The 6,000-nt window shown below is 58.0% G+C and overlaps 1 long non-coding RNA gene across 2 annotated transcripts; it reads right to left on the reverse strand.

The window, feature by feature from the left end:
• Nucleotides 1-3,551: 3,551 nt before the first annotated feature.
• LOC132694351 (uncharacterized) lies at nt 3,552-5,172 on the reverse strand. 2 transcript variants are annotated; one of them, XR_009617264.3, is made up of 3 exons: nt 4,921-5,172; nt 4,623-4,750; nt 3,552-4,347 (listed from the first exon to the last, which is right to left on the reverse strand). It is a non-coding gene; the product is annotated as an uncharacterized LOC132694351 (long non-coding RNA). The 2 variants fall into 2 exon arrangements; XR_014137879.1 differs by having other exon boundaries at nt 3,552-4,133; nt 4,230-4,750.
• Between the last annotated feature and the right edge of the window lie 828 nt (nt 5,173-6,000).

Below are 6,000 nucleotides of genomic sequence, written 5' to 3' on the forward strand. Positions count from 1 at the left end.
GGGAGTTGGTGTATGCACGGAACTCAGTGGAGGGCAGGGCACGAAGCCCTCAGTAAATGGTGGCTAAGACCCAGGGGTCTAATGGAGGAGATGGCAGGGGTCACATGCAGCTCTTCCTCAAGGGCTGTGGGAATGTGGCCCTGCCTCCCGCCCTTTCTCTCCTCTCCTTTCCTCCGTCCTTCCTTCTCCTCCCCCTGTTTCATCTTCAGAATGAAGTATCTATAGAAAAGATGCCCCATGGTTCCCAGAGAACCTCTGGTGGGGCGGCAGAAAGTTCAGTCAGCCCAGAGTGCCCCCTCCGTGCCACCCTGTTGCAGTTCCAGAGCCCCTGCTCTTTCCCTTCCCGGGTTGCTGGCTCTCTGGGGCCTGCTTTTCCTTTCTGCCTGGCCTGATGGTCCTGGGCACTCTTGCCCTGGCTGGCTGGCCCTGTGTGCCCTCCCTGGGCCTGGCGTACCACTCTGGGGCCGTGGGACCCCAGCAGAGAGAGTGTCTAGGAGAGGCTCAGGGGGTCAGGGGTAGGAGAGCTCTCGGCCCCTCCGGGACTGAAGGAAGAGACGGGCTGGAGATGAGAGCCAGTGCCCGGATGACACGGCCCCGTCCAGGCCTCCCGCCTCCCAGGCCAGGCCTCTTTCCCACAGAGTGGGCATTTCTGGCTCACTAGGGCACAGGAATCTGCCCCGAGGCCACGACTATCCCGAGGCTGAGTTCCCAGCTCTGATGTTGGGGGCTGGCCGGCGAGGTACTTCTGGGTGACCGGGTCACTGTGATGGTGTCTGTGTCCCCACTTCTGACACGTGCTGTCCATTCCCCACTCGGCACCCACCGCATGGCCCACCCCGGCCTCCCCGACCTGGTATCCGTATGGCATGTGGTCCACCTCAGCAGCCTGCCCTCCCCCACGCTGGCCACCCCTGTGTGCTCTGTGGGGACGGGGGACGCAGGCAGTGGCACGGGGGCTCTGCCAAAATGACAGCCGACACGCCAGGTATGTCCTGAATGCTTCACGCGGATTAGCTCCCTGAATCCTCATGACATTTGAGGTAGAGGAGTTAGTTCTCATCAGCCCCAATTTACAGAGGACGAAACTGAGGCTCAGAGGGGTTCAGCGCCTGTCTAAGGTCACACAACTTGGCAGGGATGGATTTGGGCCCAGACAGTTGGAGTTATGAGCCCTCCCTCTTCTCTTGGCCTCTGGGCCTGGTGACCCCCGGAAAGGGCAGCGTGATAACGAGAGGAAGGGCCTTCTTACTGTGCCTCCTAATTTTCTTTGAGCTGGGTGCTCCAATTCTCAAAAATGCCTCTGCCTGACTTAAGTCTGCTGTTTCTTGCTGACTTGTGCTGACCTCTGTCAGCCTCAGAGCTTTAACAAGGCACAGTTAATGGCCTAGTCCCCGGCTTCCAGGCTGGCCTGGCCGGCCCGTCTCTGGGGCCTGAGCGTTGCATGGCTTTCCTTGGGGGCGGCTGGGCCTCTTGGAGGCATGGAGGGCATGTTGGCCTGGGGCCTTGGCTGGAGGTGGGTGTGGGTCCCGATGGCCATTGGCCGTCACAGCTCTGGCTGCCAAACAGGAAGAGCAGCGGAAAAAGCTCCAAACAAACAAAACTCCTCCAAACACCCAGCCCCTCCTCCTCCCCTGCCCCTCCCACTTCCAGCTCCAAGCTCCACCCACATCATCCTCTACCTCCAGGATGGCATCCTTGGGGTCAACTACACAGTCCCCTGCCTCTCCACCCTTACAGAGGACCCGATGTGACCCTCTCCCGGCCTCCATTCAGAGCCAAACCACCTAAGGGCTCAGGCCTCCCAGGAATCAGGACGCCTGGCAGGGGTTGGGAGAGGGAGGACAGAAGGTGGGCGGAATTTTCATTCTCTCTGGGGATGTTCGGGTACCTGGGCAGTCTCCAAACCCCTCCTGGAGGTACTGACAAACAAACTCGCTTCGGGTTTCAGGTGGGGCACAAGCGTGGGTGACCCCCAGCTGGAGACAGCATCAGGACACTGTGCCTCTGGGGTTCTGGAGGCCGGCCGGTCCTGGTTGGTCCTTACATGGTCCAGGGACTGAGATCTCAGTGCCCCTCCCTCCACCCGTGTCTCCCTCCTTCGCCCCGATCTCCTGTAACTGGTGACAGGATGGAATCCTGATCCCCCCTGGAGGCAGAGAAGCAGGGGGCACTGTCTGGCCAGAGGTGGGGCTTCGGGGGAGGGGGTGGGGGAGGTGTGGGCGGGACTGTCTGAATGTCCGAAAGGCCCCTGAAATCGGTCCCCCAAGAAGCAAAGGGGAGTTTCTCATTTTCTCTACTTCTTCCTTTCCTTCTGTTTCTCTATGTCACTCCCTCCCAACCTCTGATCTGTCTCCTTCTTTCTCATCCACCTCTTCTCTCTTGTCTCCCTGTCTACCCATTGCACTCAGAGTGTCCTGCCCACTCAGGGCCCGGGCCCAGGGCTCCTTCCCCTCTCGGAGCCCCCGCAGCCTGCCTAGGTGGCCTTGTGGGAATGGCATCCATGTGTCACAGTTTCAGCGTCTCCTCCATGTGCTCTGCTCCGCACTTGGCCTGAGGGTTGGCCTGTCGAGCAGGCGGGCCTGGGATCACTCAGAACAGCAACGCATAGTTCCTGGATGAATGTTCCAGTGAACTTATCTCAGCCCGGCTGGGGCTCTGGGGCGGGATGTGGCTCTTGGGGAGACAGGCAGGGACTCTCCATGTGGGGAAGAATCTTAGTCTCACTCCAGGGCATGATGGGAGGCCCGGCGACCCCTCTAGAAAGACTTCCTAGATGATCCTGTTCAGGTTCCTGCTATCTCTCTTCCTCTCTCCTAAATGCACATCCACATCTAGGCTCACTGGGTCAGGACCCTCTGGCCCGATGAGGTGAGAAACTCCCACCTAATTCCTCTGGGCTGTCCCTTTGAGCAGGCCTGTTCTGAGGCCGCAGGAGGGAGGTTCTGCCCAGTGGCCAAGTCTCAGGAATGGGGAGACCATGTAAGCCTCCTCCACATGCCAAGCAGGCCATGGGGACCCGGGAGAGGCACTGAGCTGTCTGAGGGCGTCTGGGATACAGGGATACATCTCCAGAGGGGGCAGGTATCAATGACGCCGAGGAGTTCAGAGGAGAAGTGACCGCCTCGGGGGCCCAGGGAAGCTGCATTCAAGGAGTTTCATTACTTTGCATAGTGTTTCAGTGGCTCCCCGTGTGTTATGGGATAAAGTCTGGAAGATTCCTTGGGATCCTTTGCTCCTACTCTCCTTCTTCTCCGGGTCTCATCACCTCCATACCTTCCTTCTCTCCACAGCCCCTGCTGATTTCCACCCCACCACTCTGGCCCTATTTCCCTGAACCTGCTGAGTGATGTCATGAGTCCGTGTTGGAGAGCACAGGCTTGGAACACTTCCATCATCGTGTGTGATGCCACCGGACCCTGCTGCCCTGCCAAGTAGGCATCGGAGACGGGTCAGGAGGCTGTGAGACTCCCGCAGGCTGTGAGGTGGTTCGGGATATGCCAGCAGGGCCGCATGGTGGTGGCAGAGCTCTGGACCCGGGGACGGCAACGCTGGTTTCTAGTCTGGGCTCTACCACGCGCCAGCTGTGTGGTTCCAGGGCCAAATGTTCGGCCTCTCTGGGCTTCAGTGGCTGTAAACTTCGATTGTACAATCCACCTGCATGATTGCCGGTTTTTTTTTTTTTTAATTTTATTTTTTATTTTCTAAAATTTACATCCAAATTAGTTGGCATATAGTTTGCTGTTTTTTTAATTAAAAAAAATTTGGGGGGCACCTGGGTGGCTCAGGCGGTTAAGCGTCCGGCTCAGGTCATGATCTCACAGTGCGTGGGTTCGAGCCCCGCATCGGGCTCGGTGCTGACAGCTCGGAGCCTGGAGCCTTGCTTTGGATTCTGTGTCTCCCTCGCTCTCTGCCCCTCCCCCACTCATGCTCTGTCTCTCTTTCTCTCTCTCAAAAATAAATAAATACACGTTAAAAAAAATTAAAAAAAAATTGTTTTTGTCTCCAATTGGGCTCAGCAAATGTTCCTCAAACTGTTGTCACATCCTTTGCCATGCCAGGTGAAGCGAGGTCCTTGGCCGAGCAGCGTACTGGAGAGGTCAGGCAGTTGTGGGTATTCTATAATGAGGGCAGGCCTCGGGGGCCAGAGAGAGGTGAGCACAGGCTAATTACACTTTCCTGTCTTCATAGCACTTAACCCAATTTGTAATTATTTGTTGTTGGTTGTTTACCTGTGCCTCTCCTGGGAAGCTCTGTGAACGCGGGGACGGTGTGGTGGTTTAGTCCCTCGGTGTCCCAGTGCCTGGCACAGTGCCTCGCATGTAGTGGGTGTTTGATGGCCATTTATTTCTGGAATGAGTAAAAGGCCACCCTTCCGCACAGGGCACTTGTTGTACTGAATTGCAACACAGGGCACGATGTAAAGAGCTTTGGGTGGTGTAGAGTGACAGACCCCAGGTGGGTTGTGGAGGAAAGTCAGGATGGGGAGACACCCCCAATTCTGGAAGCTGGCTCTGGGGCCCCTGCTCTCCGGGACCTGGCTGCCTCCTTGCCGGGCTGAGCTGGGCCGATGGGGATGGGCCCATGGCTCACGTTGGGTTCTCTGCCCGGGGTTTCACACATACCACCACGGGTGACCCGCAGAGGCCTGGCATCCTGTTCCCTTGGGTCCCACTCAGCATCGGGTAGGAACTCTGAGGCCCTCCTGCCGCGGCCAAATGCCTTAGGTGGGTGAGAAGATTGATGGTCTTCCCTGCAAAAGAAAGAGGAAGGAAGAGGCCTCTCTGAGCTGGTCAGGCATGCATTTGGGGCAGGGCTGGGACCAAGCCATAAGCTCCCCAGTCCCTCCCTCACTGTAGGACCTGAGGGTAGGACATATGGGGGAGGTTCCCCTGGTCCAGAGGTAGGATAGGCCCGGCCTACCTGGGGAACCCCAGCCCATGCCTGGCTGTGTGGGTGCTGGGTTTCTGCCAGTGGTGTTTCAGCCTTGTTGCCAGGCCTGCTTCTGGGTGGAGAGGAGCAGGAAAAAGAATTGCACAAAGGGAAGCTGGTGGGAGGGCCCTGCTTCCTCCATGGTTCACTGCCTCCCAAGGAGGGCCAAGGGGCCCCTGGGTTCCCTGGGAAAGACCACACCCTCTCATCTGCTGTCTGCTGCCCCCAGCAGCAGGGGTCTTGGTGGCCTCCCCTCGCTCTCCATGTCTCCCACTGTGCCTGGCCCTGGTCCTTCCAACAACCCTGTCTGCTCTGAGCCTCGCTCAGCCACCCAGCCAGCTCTAGGTCCGCCTGCTCCCTCCCTGTAGGAAGTCTCCCCAAATGGCCCCCTCACTTGCCCTCTGAGCCAGGAGCTCTCAAAAGCAGCCTTCATGATGGCAGGACTTTGCTTTGTTCATTGCTCTAGCATCAGCGGCACATAGTAGGTGTGCAAGAAATAGTTGTTGAATTAACGCACAGTGTGCCCTCTTATTATTTAGCACTTGTTTCTACAGCCCACTTAGGTAAAGGTTTCTTCCCTCCCCCAGGCCCCCACCGCCAGTAGACAGGGTCTGGAACCCTGTCTCTTCTCTATTCTGTCCCTGTGCTGCCCCTACCCCCCCAACTCCCGCCAAGTCTTGGTCACTGAAGAAACCAGCCAATTCTATCCACCCCTCCTGCTGTGCCTTCACTCAGGGAATGTGTTCTGCGTCTCTCCCGGGTGCCTGGGTCTCTGCTGAGCAGTGGGGCGAATACAGGCAGGGTGATGACTTGGGTGTTCTCCCCACATTCCGGGTCCCTGCAGCCTCCCCGTCTAGTGCTTTCTGAACTCTGGAATCTCTTTCCGTTTAGCCCCTGCCTCCGGGCTTGCTGCCCGGCTGTTTCCAGCCTCCTCACCCTTTCATTCCTGGCACCGTGCACGCAGTATTTAGGAGGTGTCCCCCTCCCTGAGGCTGCTTTCAGAGAGGAACAAAGAGGGACTGGAAGGCTGGGGTGGCTGACAAAGGCAGGGTGGGGGAGGGGGGAGGGCAT

The sequence above is a fragment of the Panthera onca genome, chromosome B4 (assembly GCF_046562875.1).
Source record: "Panthera onca isolate mPanOnc1 chromosome B4, mPanOnc1 haplotype 2, whole genome shotgun sequence".
NCBI classification, from domain to species: domain Eukaryota; kingdom Metazoa; phylum Chordata; class Mammalia; order Carnivora; family Felidae; genus Panthera; species Panthera onca.